General features: G+C 38.5%; 1 long non-coding RNA gene across 1 annotated transcript; it reads right to left on the bottom strand.

Moving 5' to 3' along the window:
- Positions 1–22,122: 22,122 nt before the first annotated feature.
- LOC114296633 (uncharacterized) lies at positions 22,123–22,879 on the bottom strand. Its single transcript, XR_014366755.1, has 2 exons — positions 22,836–22,879; positions 22,123–22,735 (listed from the first exon to the last, which is right to left on the bottom strand). It is a non-coding gene; the product is annotated as an uncharacterized LOC114296633 (long non-coding RNA).
- Between the last annotated feature and the right edge of the window lie 2,669 nt (positions 22,880–25,548).

Genomic DNA, 25,548 nt, shown 5'->3' with positions numbered 1-25,548 from the left:
CAACTACATGATTTTATTTAGAATAAATTATAAATATATCCCTTACTTAAAATATGAATTATTTCTTATAATTTATAATATTATAAATTTTTTATTTGGAAAATTAATTTTTAGCTATTCTCTTATACAATAATAAAATTACTTGAATTTTTTATTGAAATAAATTTTTGACATTATTAAAAATTGTTAATTAACTTGATACTTTATTAATAAAATGAATTATTTGTTATGAAACTAGAAATTTTAGAGGGCGAGATATAATTTTCAAAAGGGGGACTTATGGGTAGGTCCTAATAGGCTTATTGTCCAATAGGTTCTGTGAGAATTAATGACATTTTTTTTTATCAAATACTATTAAAAAATCACTAATTGTTAATTTTTAGTGATAGTTTAAAAATTATCACAAAAAATGTCACTGATTATAAATTTTAGTGCTAGTTTAAAAAATCGTTACAAAAAACGTCACTAATTTTTAACTTTCAACGACAGTTTGAAATTTTTTTTACAAAAAATATCACTAATTGTAAGTTTTAGTGACAATTTATAAAAACTTTAACAAAAGAAAAAGTCACTAATTATCAATTTTTAGTGCATGCAAAAAAATGGTCACAAAAATTTATTTTTAGCGACAATATTAAAAGGACTTATTTTCAATAGAACTTGATGGGAATAAATTCCAACTATTAGGACTTATTAGTAGTTTACCTTTTTCAGAACTACAAGAGACATTCATATTTTAAGCAAATCTCAAATATTGTACGTAGGATTTTCATATCCATTATAAGTTCAAAATTGTTGGATGAAAGTTAACACCATTTTTTGTTTTGCAATTGCATGTAGGTATACACTCATAGGGATTCATGTTCAGTAATTCATGTTCAGAAATTTTTGGCAGGGATGTTCAAGATTGTTCAATAATTAATTAAAGTTGGATTCAACTTTTTGTTTTGATATGGATTGATAGAGTATTATGTATCAATGTGTGTGCATGCTTATTGGTTGGGTATTTCAGCGAATGTGAGCGTTCACATCCACTGGAGTCATTGTTGTTGTGAATTATCAGATTTTAATATTTTGCATTTGGTAATGTGAACTTTGAAAAATCTAGAAATCCCCTAGATGTTGATTTGTGATTATGTATCAATTTTAAGCAGTAAACAACAATCCCAATCAAACAATCAAGACAAATTGGCATAACGATTTTACGTAAAAAAAACCACAATTGGACACCTCGAATTGTGATAAAAAAAACCACGGACAAAAGCCACAAAACAATCCACTAAAAAGACATAAAGGAATTACACAGGTATACTCTCAATTACCTAGCGAATCCACGCCCAAATTGAACCAACCCCTATGTGTCTCTACCAACCTCGTCTTCATCTCGAAATTGTCTTGATGATGAGCCACTTCAGAATTCACCAAAGCTTCAGGCTCAAATTCTTCAGAATCCCCTGAAGAACAACTCTCTCTTTTGTATAGAATGAACAAACGAACCTTTGATGTATTTTTCTTAACCCATGAGTTGAATACTCAATTAAACATCAAAGAAAACTAGCAAAATATCCCCAGATATAACCTTAATATCCAAAAAGAAGATCTGGAGCAGTAATCCTAAAATCTAACAGAAACACATACTTATAGAAATCTGGGACTGCGGAGCTCGCTCGAGCGAGGAACTAATCTTGCGCGTTTTTCCATAAGTGGCTTCGCTCGAGCCACACAACCTTTGCTCGAGTGTACATTCATCATTCTTAGGTTTTTTGCCAGACTCAGCCTTCACTCGAGCGAAAACTCCTTCGCTCGAGCAAGCAAGGGCGGACATGCAACTTCGAATGCAATTTTTCATTTTGCTTTGGAGGCGCTGCCCCTCGACCCTGCTTGGGCGCTGCCCCGGACCCGCCAAGGGGCGCTGCTCCCTGGACCCCCGCAAGCTAACCGGGCAGCTCGATCCCCGTCATAATCATCGAAGTGGCAATCTTCAAAGCATTAATCATCACAAAGTTCTCTGCAAGGCACAATTCGGGTTGGATTCGCATCTAAAAACTCATAGCCTCACTGAAATAAAAAATGCGAAAATAAGTACAATTGAAAGGAGTTTTGTTCAAACGAGATTGCCAAGAATAAAAACCTAACAATCTCTCCCTTTGGCAATGCCGTGACAAAACACACCTAACAAATAAAATCCTAATTACTCCAACCCATTACAGCCAACAAACACAAACTTCACACAAATTTCTTTCTCAAGGTTAAGATCTGCAAAACGACTATTAGTGCCACAATCTCCAAAACAACTATTAGTCCCACAAGAGTATATGAAAAAGCAATAAACATATGGCTAGATTATCTTAAAGCATTTGAAGCATGAGATGAAAAACATGAATAGATGCGACTTAGAGATTTTAAGAACATGTAGCATGAAAACCTGAAAACTAAGACACATGCACCTGACACATGGCATGAATACATGAAATCCTAAGACACATGCGCCGGACAACATTACTCCTCCTTTTTGTCACAAATTGACAAAGGAAGCTCAATCAACTAAAGCAAGATCAGAAACCACACAAGCAATGATAAGATTATGTAACTATCAAGAGCATGCAAGAAGGAAATAATAAAGAAGCAGGGCATAGCATCATGCAAACCAACTAAATCCAATCTCCCTTACCAAACAAATCAAAATGTTCATGCTAACAAACTCGTGCAATGATAAACCAAACTCCCTCTCACTCAAAGCAACCACAAACACTATACTGAAAACAATGAACAAGAAGAAACCGACAAAAATAATATGGTGGAGCAAGTAAGAAATCTCAGATTTGTACCTTAGAATACACAAGATTATCCAAGAAGCATAATTACTTGAAAACACAATGTGCACAGTCTCTCGAAGATTCCTTATAAAAGAAAGTGATGCATTATGTGAAAAGCATAGATCCCATGATAAAAGTGTGTGTGTGACTCTTGGAGTTCGACAAACACTTGATTCAAATCCTAGTAGTGATCAGATAGCTGAACCTCCGTCAAGAGAATCTAAGCACAATTACGGAAAGTCAAACCACTAGGAATCAAGGGTATTTGGTGAGTAAAGGCGGAGGCTCCCCCTCAATCAACGAATCCTTTATTTTTTCCTTTATTTTTTTTTTCACATCTTTTTCTTTTCTTTCTTTTGCACATCTTTTTTTTTTGTTTCTTTCTTTTGCACATTTTTTCTTTCTTTTGCACACTCATTGGCGGCTGACACGCTCAAGAGTATGGAAACCGAACCAAAGAAGCATGGATATAATAAGGATGGCATGGTTAGTGACTCTAAGGTAGCCTTTTCCTCATGCCTGGACTACAAAGAACAGAGGGGAAAGCCGTGGAGATGCAAAAAGATGGAAGGTGGTTTAAGATACTCAACATCACCCATGATATGCTAGTATAGGTCAATTCCTCTAGAAAAACAAAAGATACAGTGCCAGAAGTCCATAAAAAAAAATCACTAAGGCGGAAGACTCCGATAGTTGCTAATCCAAGAGTGTGTATAGAATGAGACATACTAATCAAAAAACACACACTCCAAAATGAGTAATGACCACAGAAAGTACACACATATTAACATGTAATGGATATTCTTATCAATTCCAATATGCACCAAGGACAACTCAAAAATTTTAAGCTTGCAAAACCATACTAAGAAAATCTTTTTGATTTTTTTATTATTTTTTTCCTTCAATCAAGACAAAAAACGAATATGCGCACATTAAGTGACTCAAAAAGAAAAAAAAAACACACAGAGAAACCTAAAAACTAAAAAGAATATACAAATTAACACAAGTCAAGTTTTCGCACCCAAACCGCTTTAGTATGAAGAAAGTTATGAGCATTGTTGTTCTTGGATGGTGTCTTGACGTTGTGGTTCCCTTCGCTTTCAATGGGAACCCGTCTCGACTTGGTTTCCAACTTCCTATTTCTAGGTCTAGGCAAATACAAACTCGCTCCATGTTTGGTCTCAAGCTGATCAAAATAACGAGGTATAATATGACCTTTAACCTCATTACTACCAATGAAGTGTCTCCTACCCCATGAGAAGTTGGAATTTCTTCCATCTCTATGAGACACTCTCCCATGCAACTTATAACAATAAGGGTGAATATGACAATGCATACCACGATGATGACAAATAAAAACAGGGTGTACCTTCTTTTCCTTGAGTTCTTATATCATGAGATGTAGATGCACTCTGTTTTTGCTCTTTGTTATCACCAAAGCTAATGCCACTCTTGTCACAACACATTTGTTGAGACCCAATGATATCCTCCAAAGTCTTTGATCCTTTGTTCCAAAGACCAATGGTAGCCATAACGCACTTGAGCTTTTCCTCTTTCTTGATCATTAGTTCTTCTAAGGAAACTTGAGACATCTTGAGAGATTCAATCTTTTCTTCATACATTGCATAGATTTGCTGTAGCTCATTCCACTCTGTCTCACAAGTCAAGAGTTTTGCACAAAGAGCTTGTCGATCATTAGCTATCTTGATGGCATCAATCCTAGCCTCGGAAATCTCCTCCTTTAGTTTGACATTCTCACTTTCACGTGCCTTGAGCTTCATAGTGAGTTTGTCATTAAATTTTGATAAGTTAAGAGATTCCTTATGCAACTTTTCATAAGCTTGCTCAAGCTCTCCATCATCACTTCCCGAGGATTCATCATCAGTGACATTCTCAACCGGCCTCTTCAGATACTCTGTTTGTCCTTCAGTTTCAGAAGCCGCCATGAAAGCAAGGAATTGTTTATGTCCCTCTTCACCTTGATCTTCATTGTCACTTTCATCTTTATCAGATTCTGATTCATCATCCCAAGTGATAGCGAGGGCTTTCTTCTTCTTCAAACGAGTGGGGCATTCTTAAGCAAAGTAACCAAATCCTTGGCATTCATAACATTCGACTCTTTCAGAGTTCCCTTGTATCTTTCCTTTCGCCTTCTTGGCTATAGAATTAATTTTGAGTTTATCTTTACCTTTGGATTTATGAGTATGAGTAGATTCCAAAAGATTATGATTCTTTTTCAGAAATTTTTTTTTAAATTGTTTTACAAAAGCATCCGTAATCTTGGAATCTATCTCACAATCCTCATTAGAATCATCTCCAGCTCTATGAGCAGTACTAAAAGCAACATCTTTTTGTTTCTTTTTGAAATTCCTATGTGCCGCATAAGTTTGGAGATTTCCAACCAAATGATCTAGTTTGAGGTTGTCAACATCTTGAGCCTCCTCAATAGCCGTAACTTTTGGTTGGAACCGATCGGGTAAGGACCTCAAAATTTTTCCTACAATCTTGGATTCCGGTATTTTTTCACCTAAATTGAAGCTGGAATTTACAATGTCACTCAACTTCGCATAAAATTCATCAAAGGTCTCACTATCATCCATTGAAAGGTTTTCGAAACTAGACGTGAGCCTTTGAAGTTTTGGGCGTTTAACCGAAGGAGTGCCCTCATAAATAGTTTGTAAAATATCCCAAGCCTTTTTTGCGACTTCACAATTGCAAATTCGACTAAACTCTTCAGGTGTGATAGCGCAAAAGAGAGAATTGATAGCCTTACTATTCCAGCTACTATTTTGGTAATCAATTGTGTCCCACTTATCGATTGGTTTGGGGAAAGTTACTCCATCAATGGTAATCGTCGGTTCAGTCCACCCATACATGACAGATTGCGAAACTTTTTCATTAATAGATTTTAAAAACGATCTCATCCGAGCTTTCCAAAATGAATAATTCGATCCGTCAAGTAGCGGTGGTCGAACCATAGAATTTTCCTCACGAATTGAATCCATCATCACAAATCAAACAAGATCTCACTCAAAAGTTTTAAAAAACAAAAGAGCGACCCGCTCTGACACCAATTGAAAAATCTAGAAATCTCGTAGATGGTGATTTGTGATTATGTATCAATTTTAAGCAGTAAACAACAATCCCAATCAAACAATCAAGACAAATCGACATAACGATTTTACGTGGAAAAAACCACAATTGGACACCTCCAATTGTGATAAAAAAAAATCATGGGCAAAAGCTACAAAATAATCTACTAAAAAGACATAAAGGAATTACACAGGTATACTCTCAATTACCTAGCGCATCCATGCCCAAATTGAACCAACCCCTATGTGTCTCTTCCAACCCCGTCTTCACCTCGGAATTGTCTTGACGATGAGCCACTCCAGAATCCACCAAAGTTTCAGGCTCAAATTCTTCAGAATCCACCGAAGAACCACTCTCTCTTTTGTATAGAATGAACAAACGAACCTTTGATGTATACTTCTTAACCCATGAGTTGAATACTCAATTAAACATCAAAGAAAACAAGCAAAATATCCCTAGATATAAACCATAATATCCAAAAAGAAGATCTGGAGCAATAATCCTAAAATCTGACAGAAACACGTACTTATAGAAATCTAGGACTGTGAAGCTCGCTCGAGCAAAGACTCTCTCGCTCGAGCGAGGAACTAATCTCGCGTGTTTTTCCATAAGTGGCTTTAACAACCCTCACAACTGTTTACCGATTGATTGCTGATTACCGTTAAACTGAGACTGATTATGATAAGTAATTGAATCGACTGAAATACTGAACTGACTGACTGAAATCTGGAACTAAATTGATTAAGTACATCTGTTTAATTGTATGTCTATCTGTTGCCTGTTTGATTATCTGTTTGTGTATGTATGTTTAAACTGCAAATTGAAGGCCTTATTGGCGGCCGAATCTGAAATTAATTAATGTTCTATGATCCTTAGAATTTATGCGATTTTATGGCATATTTATCTGAAATGTGATTTAGTATGATTAAATTAGATTAAAATAAGCTAAATTGTATGAGTTGGTTTATTCACCATTTTGCCACCACTAGTGGGCCATTAGCTTAGCACTTTTGAGACTCATTCCTTTGTATCAAAACACATTTCATCAGCCATTTTGTTGAGCTCAACCGAACTAGAGAGAGAGAGTTAGGAGAGAGTGTGATTTCATCTCTAATTGGCTTGGAAACTTGGTAGAAGTGAAAGAATTGAAGAGTAATTTGCAAACTTGAGCTTATATTCTCATAATTGAAGACATAAGGTAGAGCTCTTACCTTCTTAGTCATGAATTAAAGTATTTCTTGCATGATTTAGAGGATTGTTGAAGATTGGAGCCAAGATATGGCTTATAATGTTGATTGGAAGCTCATTTCATGCATGCATGTTTACATCCTTGATTTTTGATGTTCTTCATGAAAGTGTACATGCATGTTCATATTTTTACAATGGACCATGATTTCATCTTGTTTTGAAAAGAAATTGGCCCATTAGAGCATGTATTTGAAGCTTTGAAGTTGTTTAAAGTCTTGCATGTCCAATTGAGGCCATGTTCATGAAAATTGGTTTGAAATTGAGTGTTTGAAACACCCTTGGGCTTTGATTTTACAATTGAGCTTTGGAATCATGTTAAATTATGAGTTTTGGAATGTTTTCTGGAAAATTGGCCCAAGAGGATCGGAATTTGTGCATTTGAACTTGGTTTTGAGCTTGGAAGTTCAAATCTGAAAATTCCAGATTTTGAACTCACGCTTGAGCGGGGTGACTGGTGCTCGAGTGTGGAAATCGTGCTCCCAGCATTTTGTTCTGTTTTTTAGTCAGCTCGAGCGGGGTAATTAACGCTTGAGCGGGACCTTGTGTCTTACGCTCGAGCAGCTATCGAGCGCCCATCGAGCGTGATTTTCACCTATCCAGTACTTTTGCCCTGTTTTGCAGAACGCTCGAGCGGGAAAGTATACGCTCGAGCGGATACCTTTGTCTTCATGTCCGCTCGAGCGGGGAAACCTACGCTCGAGCGGGACCTCTGTTTTCTGAAAAATGTTTTAAAGTGCATCTTTGCATCCTCATTTCATCCTAGGTATTCTTAGGCCTAGTTTAAGGCATCTTAATGAGGATGTAGATATAAAACCACACCGAGTCTAAGTAGGGACTAAGTCTTTGTTTCCCGAATGTGAACTTAGTGTGTGTTCATCTTGTAAACTTTGTAGGGTTGGCATCCGAGGACACGCTCTAGCTTAACTGTAGCCCATAACTCTATGAGTAATAACTGTGTAAAGATATGTCCAAAGATGAATATTTTCTGACTGTTAACTGAACTGCTTTCTGAACTATTACTGTTAACTGAATGAATGTATGTCCTCTATTCTGAACTATATTGTGGCATCCTAAGCAACTACTGTTACTGTTACTGTTACTGTTACAGAGATCTCTGTCGGTTCCCATGTGGAACCACTGTTATGATGGCCATCATTGACTGCTCGGTCTTTTAAGACCTACTGTTTACTGTACTGCTATGCTAATGGATGTACCACATATGACTGTTACGACTGAACGATTGAAATACTAATTTAATGAACTATTTTCATTACTGTAAAAACATTCATTCTTAACCTCTTTATGCATTATGTTATTCACTGGGCTTTAGCTCACTATTTATATATATATATATATATATATATGTAGGTGTACAAGCACCAGACCGGAGCTAGGAGCGTGGGTTAGACTCCCTTTTTGTCAAGCCAACCACTGTGCCTCACTGCAAGGTTCCGAGCCTGTCAAGCTATGGCTTAGGGGTGTTTTAATTTCCCCCGTCTGTCTCTGTATCTGTTTTGTTATAACTGTATAGACTGATAGCACTGTACTTGTCACGACCCCATTCCGCCCCTAGTAGAATGGTGCCGTGATGGCCAGTAATCCGTGATTACTGAAGGCCAACTTTCAAAATTCACACACAAACAGAGTATACATATGGGGCTTACAAATGCGGAAGTAATAAATTCAAAACTAAGTAGTCCATAAGAGCAGTGCATAAGTTAAATGGAATGGCATACATCATTACATAGCTTTAATACAATAAAAGGAAGTACAAAAATACATCTTGACCAAAAGGCTCCTCAAGCCGACATATACAAAACACAATGAAATATAAGCTGAGAAGCATGATCTTCAAGATGTTACAAAAAAATACGAATCCGAAACACGTCGGCAAACACATCCGAAAACATATCGGCAACACATCTAGGCCTCATCACCTTCTTGCTCATCACCTACATATATATAGAGAGGGTGAGCTTGGATACTCAGTGAATGGTACAAGTAATAAAGGGTTTGCATGTATGACATCCGAGATCTTGAACAAAACAATGCATAATCATAGCTTATGACAAACGTGGCATAAATCGAGTTCATCTAACAAATCTATCGAGCTTCATCAATCAAAGTCTTTCAAGTTTCATGGGTGACATTAACAAAGATTGTGCTACAAATGCTTATAGTCCCCTAGCACGTACGGACTTTCAAGAATTGTGCTTCAAATGATTATAGTCCCCTAGCACGTACGGACTTTCAAGATTGTGCTACAAATGCTTATAGTCCCCTAGCACGTACGGACTTTCAAGATTATGCTACAAATGCTTATAGTCCCCTAGCACGTACGGACTTTCAAGGTTCTCAAGATCAAAGCTAGTACTTGATACACAAATAGGGATAGTCATTCATGCTTAGCAAATACTTTTCAAAACAAAGCAAAACTTTATCAAAACTTTATAACGTAGCTTTATCAAAAATACCACTCACATAGTTCTTCAACGTCGGGGTCAAGCGAGAGTCCAAGTCCTACAAACACATGGCAAAGTCTATTGAATGCACTTTCAAACAAGCTTTACATGGATGCAAATGTTCTCGGCATTCCTTCAAAACTAAGTCGAACCAAGACAAAACACTGTTTCTCCTCTCGGGAAAAACATGCTGGGTACCAACCAGGCTATTGCCGAGGTCCCACACCTTCTTGCCGAGGTGTGGTCCCGGTGGCCACGCTCAAGGAAATGAAGTCGGGAAAATCTGGGTTTCCCTCTGCTGAAGAACATGGAGAACATGAAACACATGAATGCTTAATCTTAACTTGTCACTACGAAATCTAGAACTTCATGCTATGAATTTAAAAACATGGACCTGGGTACCCATACTCGAAGATCTTATGAAAACAAACACAAAAGCATGAATCTTAATGCAAACTTTCGGATCAAACAAGGCTTTTATTCAAGAACACATGAATACTACTTTCTCTTTCTAAAACCAAACTTTCAATCAATGCATGGCTTGCAAATCAGGTTCGATCATGCAATGCAGCTAGATGATTAACAAGAACAACAAGAGTAGGTCAAGAATCTAACCTTAATACACGAATCTAACGGTTAGATCTCTAAGAATCAAGCTCGAAGATCCACTCCTTCGCTCTAAAACTCCTTCTTCCTTCTAGAGCTTCTCTCTCTCAAGGCGAAGATATGATACAAATGATAGGTTCTACTCACTGCTGGCTGATTTAACACTCAGCTCGGACACGTGGCAACGGCTGGTTGGTTCTCCCCGAAAAGGTGGCTGACAGACCAGACAAAGTATGGCGAAATGGTGTTTAACAAGTAAAGCGGCATGGCACTCTGACAAGGTACTGACATCGGGTGAAAACATCGGCTCCGGTAGGTGAGGTATCTATGATCCCGGCTAGGACGGACAACACTTGGCCTAGCTGTGCCACACCTCGGCCTAGATGTGCCACACCTCGGTCTAGGTCGCACCAATCCGGAACAAGATCACTTGGGTTCAAGGATAACATCTCGACCTAGATGATACACCTCTCGGCCTTGATGATACACCTCGGCCTAGAAAATGACATCTCGGCCAATATGCCAGGACGAAGGTAGAGGTCAACCAAAATGGTTTCAAGGTGGTTCTGGCTTTAAGGTGACCTCGGCTAGACTCACCAGAAAAGAACAAGACTCAACAAGTAAATTTCACATAAGTACAAACCAAGACAAAATCTCATTCTAGTGAAGACAAGTCAAGAAAATTCACTACTGTAACTTAGCAAAACAAGATTATACAAATGCTCATGCCCGAGGCTAAGGTGAGGAATGTGGGTCACTATAGTCTACCCTCCTTAGAGTAGTTTGATCTCCAAACTCTAGTTATCTTGCTCTACAAATAACTCCGGATAACGAATCTTTATTTCCTCTTCCTTTTCCCATGTAGCCTCCTTGCCATAATGCCCCTCCCATTCGACCTTTACCATTGGTATCGATTTGTTTCTCAACTGCCGCTCTTGCCTGTCAATAATTCTCATCGGCTTTTCCTCGTAGCCTAAATCTTCATTAACCACGATCTGAGAATAATCAATCACATGCAGTGGATCTCGGATATATTTCCTCAACATCGAAACATGAAACACTTTGTGGACTTGGCTTAATTCTGGCGGCAGGGCAAGCCTGTAGGCAACAGGGTTGACCTTCTCAAGAATTTCAAATGGCCCAATATGTTGAGGTGCTAATTTACCCTTCTTCCCAAATCTTGAAACCCCTATCGTCGGCGAGATCTTCAAAAATACATGATCCCCAGTCTCAAATTCTAATTCCCTCCTTCTCTGGTCGGCATAACTCTTCTGCCGGCTCTGTGCGGTTTTAATCCTTTGTTGAATGAGCTTAATCTTCTCGGTTGTAACTCGAACCAGTTCGGGACCAATCAAGGCTTTATCTCCCACTTCAGTCCAACATATCGGCGACCTGCACTTCTTTCCATACAAAGCTTCATACGGTGCCATGCCAATGCTGGCTTGATAACTGTTGTTGTAGCGAATTCTACTAACGGTAGATGTACTTCCCAATTTCCCTTGAAATCTAACACACATAGTATGAGCATATCTTCGAGTGTCTGAATCATTCTTTCTGTTTGTCCATCGGTCTGGGGATGAAATGTTGTGCTAAACTTCCACTCGGTTCCCAAAGCCCTTTGTAAACTCTGCCAAAATCTAGAAACAAACTTCGAATCTCGGTCTGACACTATGGACATCGGCACTCCATGAAGCTTCACAATCTCATTCATATACAGTCCAGCAAGTCGGTCGGCATTGAATGTAGTCTTGACAGGCAAAAAGTGTGCTGACTTAGTAAATCTGTCAACTATAACCCAAATTGAGTTCATACCTTTTTGCATCCTCGGCAAACCAATCACAAAATCCATGAAGATATGTTCCCATTTCCACTCAGGGATTGACAAGGGTTGAAGAAGTCCTGCTAGCCTCTGGTGTTCTGCTTTCACTTCCTGACAACATAGACACTGGGATACAAACTCGACTATTTCTCTTTTCATATTTGACCACCAGAAAGTCCGCTTCACATCTTGGTACATCTTGGTGCTTCCCGGATGAACGGCAAATTTGGAGCTATGGGCTTCCTGCAAAATCTTCCTTTTCAACTCTAGGACGTCGGCCACGCACAATCTCCCTTCAAACTTAAGCACTCGATTTTCAATGGTGTACCCTGGCCTTGGCTTGGTGACGAATTCATCAATTACCTTCTTGAGGAACTTATCCTCCATCTGTCTGGTCTTCACTTCCTCAATTATGGTCGGCTCTACTGAAATCATTGCCAGGCACGCCAAACTTCCAACTAAGTTCCTGCTCAACGCGTCGGCTACGGAGTTTGCCTTACCCGGATGGTACTGAATCTGCATGTCGTAGTCCTTTAATAGTTCAAGCCATCTTCTCTGTCTCATATTCAATTCCTTTTGAGTGAACAAGTATTTTAGACTTTTGTGGTCTGTGAAAACTTGGCAAGAAGTTCCATACAAGTAATGGCGCCATATCTTTAAAGCAAAGACCACGACTGCCAGTTCCAAATCATAGGTAGGACAATTCTTTTCATTGGGTTTTAACTGACGAGATGCGTATGCTATAACCTTACCTCTTTGCATTAACACACAGCCCAATCCCTTATGTGACGCACCACTATAAATCTGAAATTCTTCCTTGTCTGACGGTAAAGCAAGTATCAGCGCTGTAACCAACCTCGTCTTTAACTCTTGGAAAGCGGACTCCCTATCCTCGGTCCATTCATATGACACTCCTTTCTGAGTTAGTTGTGTCAGCGGTACTGCAATCCTTGAAAAATCCTTCACAAATTTCCTGTAATAGCCGGCCAAACCTAGAAAACTACGAATCTCGGATACATTAGTCGGTGTCGGCCAATTCACAACAGCTTCAATCTTACTTGGATCGACTGAAATACCTTCTTCGTTAATCACATGCCCTAGGAACGAGATACTGGAGAGCCAAAATTCACACTTGCTAAGCTTGGCATATAATTTCTTGTCTCTTAGGACTTGTAAGGCTAGCCCCAAGTGCTTCTCATGGTCAACTTCATTCTTGGAATAGATCAATATGTCGTCGATGAAAACAACCACGAACTCGTCTAGGTACGGCTTGAAGACCCTATTCATTAAATCCATGAATGCTGCAAGAGCATTGGTCACTCCGAAAGGCATTACCAAAATTTCGTAGTGGCCATACCATGTCCGGAAGGCAGTCTTCTCGACATCCTCGGCCTTAACTTTCAGCTGGTGGTAGCCCGACCTGAGGTCAATCTTAGAAAAGACTCGTGCCCCTTGTAGTTGGTCAAGCAAATCATCGATCCTCGGCAACGGATACTTGTTCTTAATGGTTACCTTGTTCAGTTCTCGGTAGTCGATACAAAGACGAAGTGTGCCATCCTTTTTCTTAACAAACAGAACGGGTGCTCCCCATGGTGAAGTACTCGGTCTAATGAATCCCTTACCCAACAATTCTTGTAATTGCAGTTTTAGTTCTTTAAGTTCGGCTGGGGCCATTCTGTAGGGTGTTTTGGAGATAGGTTGGGTTCCCGGCGTAATATCAATCGTAAATTCTATTTCTCTATCGACAAGGCAGCTAGACAAGTCATTTGGAAAGACGTCGGGGAATTCCTTGACAACTGGGATGTCGGCTAGCTCAACGCTTCCATTCAGATTACTTAGTATACTACACAGGTAACCTCGACACCCTTTTTGGATCAATTTATAGGCTTTCATAGATGAGATTAAGTAAGGTGCGGGTACTACTCCTTTACCCTGGAAAATAACCTCGGCTTGGTTTGGGGGTTTCAACATGACATTCTTTGAAACACAATTAATAGATGCGTGATTCACTACTAACCAGTCCATCCCCAATATGACATCAAAGTGGGTCATGCTTAACGGCATCAAATCAACTAATAATTCTACACCCTCAATCACAATAATACACGCCCTATAAATGGATGCAACAATCATAGTTCTCCTAGATGGAGTAGCCACATGTAACATATAATCAAGGGGTTCTTGTTCTCTATTTAATTTCTCGGCAAACTTAACAGATATGAATGAATGTGTAGATCCTGAATCAATTAGTATGTATGCATCTTGAGAGCAAATTGAGAGTGTACCTGACACCACTGTCTCAGCATTTGTAGTGTCTCTTGGTACCAACGCAAAAACTCTGCCCTGTCTCATTTGGGCCCTCCCGATGTTATTTCTTTGTGCAGAGCCCGAGGTGCTCCCATCCTTCTTACCATCGTCAGTTCTTGTCTTCGGACAGTCTTTCACGCGATGACCCATTTCGCCACATTCAAAACAGGCTCCTGATGCCCAACGGCAAACTCCAGAATGTGGCTTCCCACAACTTGCACACGTCGGCTTAGCGCTACTTTCCTGGTTCGAGTTACTGGAGCTGCCCACATTCGCGTTTTTCTTGGCGCTAAACGGAACTCGGTGGCTATCATTGTTCTTCCCCTTCCTCTGGTTCTCTCCTAAATTCTGATACCGGTTTAGGTTAGCTTCTGCAATGATGGCCTTGTCCAACACTCCGGCGTAAGTCGGCATGTTGAGCATGTTAACTCGATCCTGAATTGGTCCGCGCAGTCCACTTTCGAACTTTTTAGCTTTTCTGTATTCATCATCGACCATGTGAGGCGCATATCTCGCCAACTCAGTAAAAGTGCGGTCGTATTCTACGACTGTCTTGTTACCTTGTGCCAGAGTCTGAAATTCCGTGGTCTTGCGATCTCGGACACTAAGGGGAAAATGCTTGTTATAGAACAGCTCCAAAAATCTGGCCCAAGTCAGACCTGGGTTGCTTTCTCGGGTCATCATCCACCATCTTCATGCATCGTCGTCTAAGGTGAATGTTGCTAATGACACCTTCTGGGCGTCGGTGCTGGGAAAAATCTCGAACAGCTTCTCTATTTCCAAGACCCACGCTTCGGCCTTCATCGGTTCAATACCCCCAGAGAACCTCGGCGGCTTCATCTTTTTGAACTCTCTGATCAAGGCTATGGTGCTGTCCCCATATAAAGCTTGTTGTGGAGGCACTTGCGGCACTGGAGGAGGCGGAGGCGGAGGTGGAACTGCATGCCGGCCATTTGTCTGCTCGGCCTGGGTAGAAGTAGTACTAGCGTCTTGTGGCCGAGTTTGCCTTAACTCACGGACCAAACCTTCGACCAGTCTCTCCAATCTATCCAATCTGTCCTCGAGATGATCTCGGCCAACGGGTGGTCTACCTCTTCTCATGATGCTAAGAGTGTGCAAAATGTGACTTTAAAACAAGATGATCAAACAATATGCATGCAATAGCAAATAGTCACGCCGAAATGATGCACACATTGTCAAGTAGCAAGCATAACGATGCAATCCTAACATCAATCCTACGGAAAGTCCTATGCTGTTTAGGACTCGAAGTGTGAGTAACGTACTATAAGAAACATGGCTCTGATACCAATCTGTCACGATCCCATTCCACCCCTAGTAGAATGGTGCCGTGATGGCCAGTAATCCGAGATTACCGACGGCCAACTTTCAAAATTCACACACAAACAGAGTATGCATATGGGGCTTACAAATGCGGAAGCAATAAATTCAAAACTAAGTAGTCCATAAGAGCAGTGCATAAGTTAAATGGAATGGCATACATCATTACATAGCTTTAATACAATAAAAGGAAGTACAAAAATACATCTTGACCAAAAGGCTTCTCAAGCCGACATATACAAAACACAATGAAATATAAGCTGAGAAGCATGATCTTCAAGATGTTACAAAAAAATATGAATCCGAGACACGTCGGCAAACACATCCGAAAACATATCGGCAACACATCTAGGACTCATCGCCTTCTTGCTCATCACCTACATATATATAGAGAGGGTGAGCTTGGATACTCAGTGAATGGTACAAGTAATAAAGGGTTTGCATGTATGACATCCGAGATCTTTAACAAAACAATTCATAATCATAGCTTATGACAAACGTGGGATAAATCGAGTTCATCTAACAAATCTATCGAGCTTCATCAATCAAAGTCTTTCAGGTTTCATGGGTGACATTAACAAAGATAATGTTACAAATGCTTATAGTCCCCTAGCACGTACGGACTTTCAAGAATTGTGCTACAAATGCTTATAGTCCCCTAGCACGTACGGACTTTCAAGATTGTGCTACAAATGCTTATAGTCCCCTAGCACGTACGGACTTTCAAGGTTCTCAAGATCAAAGCTAATACTTGATACACAAATAGGGATAGCCATTCATGCTTAGCAAATACTTTTCAAAACAAAGCAAAACTTTATCAAAACTTTATAACGTAGCTTTATCAAAAATACCACTCACATAGTTCTTCAACGTCGGGGTCAAGCGAGAGTCCAAGTCCTACAAACACATGGCAAAGTCTATTGAATGCACTTTCAAACAAGCTTTACATGGATGCAAATGTTCTCGGCATTCCTTCAAAACTAAGTCGAACCAAGACAAAACACTGTTTCTCCTCTCGGGAAAAACATGCTGGGTACCAACCAGGCTATTGCCGAGGTCCCACACCTTCTTGCCGAGGTGTGGTCCCGGTGGCCACGCTCAAGGAAATGAAGTCGGAAAAATCTGGGTTTCCCTCTGCTGAAGAACATGGAGAACATGAAACACATGATTGCTCAATCTTAACTTATCACTACGAAATCTAGAACTTCATGCTATGAAATTAAAAACATGGACCTGGGTACCCATACTCGAAGATCTTATGAAAACAAACACAAAAGCATGAATCTTAATGCAAACTTTCGGACCAAACAAGGCTTTTATTCAAGAACACATGAATACTACTTTCTCTTTCTAAAACCAAACTTTCAGTCAATGCATGGCTTGCAAATTAGGTTCGATCATGCAATGCAGCTAGATGATTAACAAGAACAACAAGAGTAGGTCAAGAATCTAACCTTAATACACGAATCTAACGGTTAGATCTCTAAGAATCAAGCTCGAAGATGCACTCCTTCGCTCTAAAACTCCTTCCTTCTAGAGCTTCTCTCTCTCAAGGCAAAGATATGATACAAATGATAGGTTCTACTCACTGCTGGCTGATTTAACACTCAGCTTGGACACGTGGCAACGGCTGGTTGGTTCTCCCCGAAAAGGTGGCTGACAGACCAGACAAAGTATGGCGAAATGGTGTTTAACAAGTAAAGCGGCATGGCACTCTGACAAGGTACTGACATCGGGTGAAAACATCGGCTCCGGTAGGTGAGGTATCTATGATCCCGGCTAGGACGGACAACACTTGGCCTAGCTGTGCCACACCTCAGTCTAGGTCGCACCAATCCGGAACAAGATCACTTGGGTTCAAGGATAACATCTCGACCTAGATGATACACCTCTCGGCCTTGATGATACACCTCGGCCTAGAAAATGACATCTCGACTAATATGCCAGGACGAAGGTAGAGGTCAACCAAAATGGTTTCAAGGTGGTTCTGGCTTTAAGGTGACCTCGGCTAGACTCACCAGAAAAAACAAGACTCAACAAGTAAATTTCACGTAAGTATAAACCAACAAAAAATCTCATTCTAGTTAAGACAAGTCAAGAAAATTCACTACTGCAACTTAGCAAAACAAGATTATACAAATGCTCATGCCCGAGGCTAAGGTGAGGAATGAGGGTCACTACAGTACTGTACTGTCTAATAGGGATTAGGTCCCTACTCTGATCGACTGTAAATGTTGTATATATTGTTTTGTATTGTTCATGTATATACGTATGAAAAATCTTTTTGCATACAGACTCACAGCTCATTGGACATTGTTTATTTACTATTTTGGCTTCCGCCATGCCCCTGTACTCTATATTATTGTCTGACTGTTAAGGAGGCCTTTGGTAATCTCGGGTTACTGGCCGGTTACGGTGCTAAACCCATAGGGGCGGGTTTGGGTCGTGACAGTGGCTTCGCTCGAGCCACACAACCTTTGTTCGAGCGTACATTCATTATTCTCAGGTTTTTTGCCAAACGCAGCCTTCGCTCGAGCAAGCAAGGGCAGACATGCAACTTCGAATGCAATTTTTCATTTTGCTTCGGGGGCACTGCCCCTCAATCCCGCCAAGGCGTTGCCCCGGACCCGCCCTGGACCCCCGCCCCCTGGACCCTCGCGAGCTGACCGGGCAGCTCGATCCCCGTCATAATCACCAAAGTGGCAATCTTGAAAGCATTAATCATCACAAACTTCTCTACAAGGCATAATTCGGGTTGGATTCGCATCTAAACACTCATAGCCTCACTGAAATAAAAAATACGAAAATAAGTACAACTAAAAGGAGTTTTGTTCAACCGGGATTGCCAAAAATAAAAACCTAACAAACTTTAACATTAGAAACATGTGATGGTTGCATGATGTGCAATATAGACTAATAATTGAATGATTATTGCATAATGTGAATGTTCGCATATCAGTGATTATTGTATGAGTTTGCATGGTTTTTGCATGATTACTTATTACATAGTGTGAATGTTCACATTGTATGAAGGCAATGCTTGGTCTAGATTATCACATTATAATGTCTTACAATTGGTGTTGTGATCAACACATTATTAATTAATATTAATATTCACATTCAGAAATAGTCATACAAGCGCGAACAACAATGTGTTAATATTTACATTAAAAATAGTCACTACTAATATAAACAATAATATGTTGTCTTGGTCACAAATATAGTGTGTACATAGAGAGATGCGAATGTTCACATTAATTTTGCAATACAAATAGATAGTCACACCGAATATTAATATTCACAAATTTATGTAACATTGAGTCTGTATATGGTTCCATGAGTGATATTATTTACTAAAACACATTTGTAATGTGAAAGTTCATATCAAAATTTAGTAAGAGATTTTCATAAGATAGCCGATTTATGATTTTGGGAATGTGAGAGATTTTCTTTATGGAATAAGAGAAAGATTTTATCCATAAAATAAGAGAAATATTTTTTCCATAGAATGAGGGAGAGATTTTCTCTCTAGAATGGGGGATAAATTTTCTCCATGAAATGAAGACTATTATTATTTTTATTGTGTATTGGTTTCAAAATAAAAACATGTGCAAAAAGTTAGAAGGGTAATTTGGTCATATTACTTTAAACAAAGCCGAACGGAATATTAAAATCGAAGATGGATTGAATAGAATATACCATTTAGAAATAGAACTTTCTAAAAAATACCCCATATATATTGTACGGGAAAGAAATAAACATTCTCGTATAATCCTGTTGATCAAGTCTGCGCTCCTCCGTACGTCGTCGCTTTACTCCCTGGAAACACAAACGTGAGTTAACCAACGGGTGTGTGCCGGATACCTCTCTGATGCCTAAGTCAGCAAAAATAGACAAATAGACAAAGCTCTGTGTATTCGAGAATCAAAGTTGTGTTACCTCTCCATAGGTGATGTTATGAGCTTTTATATGTTCTGCGTGGCACAATCCTCGTAGGACTCTTACTCCTCCATGTAGAGTCCTCCTAAGAATCACATTCCTGAAAGATAATACTTATCCTTCAACACCCCCCTCACTGCTTAAACTAAGTGAGATGGTTTTACCTAGGTTGGATATCAATACGACCGAGATAACGTGGCCATGCTAAAGCCGCAGACTAGACCGAGTTCCACCTAGCTCGGTTCTTCCTTTCACAGCGTGTACCTCGGTTCGACATACTCCAACCAGGCTGTTGAGATCATGCTAACCATACTAAGCTAGGACCGAATTAACCCATAGCATGGTTCTGAGGAAGGCTTAACATACTTTGGCTCAATGTGGTATGGCCGGGCTAACTGTTACCGCGCTGACCGTGGTGACCGAGCTAACCACCAAGCTCTTTCGGACCGGGCTAACTGCAAGGCTCCTCTGGACCGAGATAACAATAAGGCGTTCTCTGGACCGGGCTAACTCTAAGCCCCTGTTTATCCAGTCCTTCTTACCGTGGCCCAATGAACGGCCCATTACCCAGCACGGCCTAATTTATATATAAATTACCGAAAAATGTTTGAGGGCCACAAATTCTGTGGCTCAAATAGCCCGAAACTACCAAAACGACGTCGTTTTGCGTCGTTTTGCACCCAAAACGACGTCGTTTTGAGTGTTTCGAGCCATTCGAGCCACAGAATTTGTGGCCACCTAACATTGCTGTAAATTACCCTCTCATATATATAATACATAGTCATAAATTAAGATTGTGTTACATTATCAAAATCCAAATTGAATGATCCATTACTACCACATCGTTATAAATTTTATGACTTCTCTTAATCAAATTTTGAATTTATAATAAAAAATTATTAATTTAAATTATGAAATGAAGATCTCCATTCTATTCATCCGGTGCAGAATCCAAGAGATTCAATGACCCTTACTCAAATTCTAGAATAAATAATTAAACTTCCTTATTTAAAACCATGTGTAAATTGACTTGCAGCCAAAATCTTCTAATATTAGCAGGCTGCATCCACTAAACTGTGCCTACTTTTTTTGTCAGTTAGTGTCTTTGATTTGGATCGCACTGGACTCATACATAAGAGGACACACGACTTATGCCTAACATTTATCTTGCGGGAAGAATTAAAATTGAGAGCTATTTTGGTGATGGAAACTTCTCATTTATTTTTTAATTTTCTAATTTCTACTTATAAACATATGAACCAAATTCTTAAAACAAAAAGATCCATTCCTTTATAACGTACTCAGAGAAACCAACAATTGTAAGGCCAAAAAAAAAAAAAAAATACACCTCACAAGAAGAAATCCATTAACCCCAACCATTTTAGCTGAAAAGCCACTACAAAAAATTAAGGCTCTGTTTGGTTGTGATTTTAAATTATGATTCCACACCTTAATTCAAATATGATGTTTGGTTAGAGTTTTCAAATAATGTTTTCAAAATTTTGCACAAAACACCCTGTCTCAGGTCCGGTTTTCAGAATTTTTTTTCAAATTTCGCCTAACCGGTCGTCCCACCGGTTGACTGGCCGGTTGACCAGAACAGTGCAAATTTTTTTTTTTTTTTTACAATTTACATATGTTAAATTTTATATATTCAAAAAAAATATTTTCCGAATTTTTTAATTTTTTTATGTTTTTTAATAGAATTTTGAGTTGTATGTTTGGTTATGAGTTGTAAGTTTTTGTATCAAACATCATATGTCACATCAAAAATTTCCCACTCAATTCAAAATACTTTTCAAAACTCTTCACCAAACAAATTTTTCACACTCAAATCATAATTTTAAAACTCACAAACTCAAAATACAACTCATACTCTCAAATCATATTTACAAAACTCTACCAAACGCAACCTAAGATTTCATAAACCAAAATTTAAGGACAAAATTATTTTTTAGGGACCAAATATTTTTGTTGTGAAAATTGTCATCATTATATTTTTAGCAACAAAAATTAGACATTAACGATGAATTATTATTTTTTTGGGACCAAATTTTTTGTTTAAAAAAATAAACCATTTTTAGACCAAATTATTTTGTCCCTAAAAGTCTATTTATTAGTGACATTTTTAAAATTTTGTCATTAAAAGTTTTATTTTTGACTTTTCAGAATAACCTTTTAACGACAATCTCATAACGATAAAAATTGGTCCCTAAATATCTTTTGTTACAAAATTTTTACTTTTAGAGATCAAAATATTTGATCTTTAAAATTCTCATATTTTGCGGTGAACATCACTAATAAATAAAAAAAGGTTGCAACCCTTGGGAATAAATTATATATTTGATCAAATTGGCCTGTTGAATTTCAAGCATATTAGCATATATTGACCCAATATTTCATGAGGAAGAAAGTTCCTTAAACCCAGAAAAAATAATTTAAAATTCAATCCACAATTCCAATTTTAAGTATAGGAGGATTTTGACTATTAGCCTTAAAAAGGTCAAAGACAGAATTTTATTCATAATCCATGGCATATATATATAAAGATAAAAGGGTAGTTCCAGTGCATGCTACTAGCATTATTATAAATGATAGATGACAAACATATATATGTTATATGAAAGACAGAAAGAAACATAAAATAAGAGGAAAACAAATGATGATTGGATTGGATTGGATTGGATTGATATTTGGATCAGGAGGAGAATCCATAGATGACATGAGTGCAAGTGTCCTTGATCCATCTGAAGCTCTTCCTCAAAGAGCCCTTCATCTTACCCTCCACAGAATACACCTTGTACCCAGCAATTCTCTTTTTCCTCTGCAACTCTGAATTTATATTCTTACTCCAACTTTTTGATGTGGTGGTGCTGCTGCTGCTGGGCTCAACAACACTAGCGTTCTTCCCTTTCTTTATCTTTATCAGTTCCTTTCCCATCTTCATCTTCATCTTCTTGTGGGCTACAGATTCAGAGGTATGACAAGTACTGTAACTGTAACTTCTCAGGTGATGCATGCTAGTTGGAATTGGACCTGTACCTGGATCTGGCCTACTTCCATAGTAGCTCTCTATCATCGTGCTTCCATGTCTACATGACTTGGATCTAAAATTTTCCATGCCAAGCAAGTTACTACCAAATACAAAGTACAAAGAGAGAAAGAGAAAGAGAAGCAGAGAGTGAGAAGAAAGTCAGTTGGGTTTACTTTTAAACTGCCTTGTTGTTACTATGATGAATTGGGAACAGGTTAAGATTGGAGGCTTTACTGTTTTTATTTAAAGGAGTACTTATTTATTGAGATAAGGGTTCTCTCATGTCCATGAAAATGGACTGCATACTACAGTTTGTATTTTGTGGTTCTTTTTGGCTCACTTTGATAATCTGATTCATTCTTATGTAAGGTCTAACGAGAAGGTTGTATGTGCAAAAAAATCAAATTAATTGAATTTCGATATCACATGATCAAATCATTCAAAAAAATGTACCATTTATTTTTAAAACCATACTTGCCGTCTATTTTTTTGCATACTTTGTTATCCAATAATATGAATACCGACACCCGTCAACTTTATTTTTAGTAGAATAATCTTTTCAATAAACCCTGCATGATAAATGATTCAAATTATCGAGGCCACATAATGTGAATTGTACCGTCCACGACATTTTCATGATGATTGGAGAGAAGTCTTCCACTTATTTATATACTATGCGACTTTTCAGTCGCATGCCGTTTATTGAATTATCGGATTGGAAGGTCCATTTTGGGCTTACCAAGGATGCGCTTTATTGATCTAAATTGTAGGGTTTGGCTTCCCACCAGTCCGAACGGATTGAAAGGCGTTGTTGGATCCGTAAAGGCCTATCACGGGTTTTATTTTGATAATCTAAACTGTTCAATGTGTAAAACTCGTCGAGTACTATATACTTGTAAAAAATCACGTTAATTGGATATCAATAACTACATGATCAAATCAGTTTTGTATATAAAAAAAAAATGAACGGTGAAAAATTAAACGATTAATAGAAATCTGATCCGATGAAATAGCTATCGATATCTTATCAACGTGATTTTTTACAGACATATAATACTCAACAAGTTCTACACATTAAACGGTTCGAATTATCGAAATGGGACCTGTGGTGGGCCCCCACGGACCCAACAGCACCCTCCAGTCCGATCACGGACTGAAGGGAAACCAATCCCTAAATTGTAGGGATCGCAAAATAGATCATTAATGTAAAATATCACTTTGATCGTATATCAGCAATTACATAACTGATCATATTTGTCTTGAAAAATAAGAAAATAGATTGCAAGTATGATTTTGATAATAAACTATCCATTTTTTTACTAAGACAAATGTAATATAATTAACTTAATTTTTTATATAAATAATTTACTTGATGAACACTACAAATTGGATGGTTTACAAAGTAGTTTGAAATAGGCCCACAACCACTTCAATGACACCCTTCAGTCTAATTACTGAACGGGTTGGATTTCTATCCAGTCCATCATATGGACCGGAGGGTATTGTTCGGACCTGTGGGTTCACCACGAGTTCCCATTTCAATAATCCAAACATTTCATTTTGTCAGCCCTTACGTATATATCATTTAAAAAAAAATAAAAAAATAAAAATTAGATCAATATGTGTTGACTTTTTTGGCTTTCGAAGGTTAATTATATAATTTTAAGCATGCCAGCAAGGATCAATAAGTCCTTATAGAATTTTTAATTGCCAACCAATTATCAGACGATTGTGTTGAAGTTCTTTCAGTATCAATGAAGATGACTTTTACTGATGGCTTGTTTAGGAGAAACTTACAAATAATGACTAGCAAAAAGAACAGTTCAGAAACTGAATTTCTTTAAGTAAATAAGAACTTACAATGAGGTTACAATGACCCAGCCCTAAAAAGGTTTACAACACCGACTACTTGAAACTGCTCCTAGGAAATGAAGTGTAGTACAGGAATTGAAGAACTGGAGAACTGGTTTCTGGATCTGAGTCTGGGTCTTCTTTCTGGTGGCCTTCTCTACTATTTATACTTTCTAATGATAACCGTCAAAGTGGGCTTCCAACTGTCAAAATACCCTTCCATGATCACTGATCATGGTCTCGCACAGTTAGCCTCCACTACACCATTTTTGCAGTTAGGCCTCCCTCCTGAATTTGAATTTGAATTGTGAATAACCGTTAGGCCACGTCATCTTACGCCTTCTAACTGTTCCACTATTGCGCAGATCCATTATTACAAACATGAACTACCACGTGTCAGTTACTGATTGGAAACTCGCATTATCTCCCCAAATTACCCTTTACGAGCCACATGTTAAGCTGCAATTAGCTTATATAAAGTATATAGCCAACATTACCGCCTGCACTAATATACCCAATATTTGGTGATATTAGTGGATCAGTGCACTTTGTCCACGTCCTAGGACGAGCATGGATTTTGTTTATCTTAGAAGTGTAACTGTCTTCTTAGAAATGAAACACTGAACTTCATTAAATTATCCCTTGCGCTTGAACATTTCTTCCACTATCTGTGTATTCGCAGGGACCGATACATCTTTAATGGCCAATCAAGCCCTCTTTTACATTGATCAAGCATACGAGGAGGTATTGGACAATGATGACCAACCTCAAAAGAACCTTCATGCATTTATGGGCCACACTTATATGTCCCTATTTATACAAGTTATGGCAGTTTTTGCACCATACGAACCTCTGCACCAAGCATTTGCACAAGTAGATCTTGGAAGTTCTTCATTTGATCCAAAACTCTCTGCATAGGACGAAGTTGCTTCATCTTCTTCTAGAAATATTGGCTAGGATACTTGGCCACACCCACTTAACCTCAAACAAGAGAACGAATCCACCATCGATTTCCTGAATTAGATGACCCCATTA

The sequence above is a fragment of the Camellia sinensis genome, chromosome 4 (assembly GCF_055761805.1).
Source record: "Camellia sinensis isolate YWXY chromosome 4, ASM5576180v1, whole genome shotgun sequence".
NCBI classification, from domain to species: Eukaryota; Viridiplantae; Streptophyta; class Magnoliopsida; order Ericales; family Theaceae; genus Camellia; species Camellia sinensis.
The sequence above is the reverse complement of the archived record's forward strand: the minus strand, read 5'-3'. Positions and strand labels throughout refer to the sequence as shown.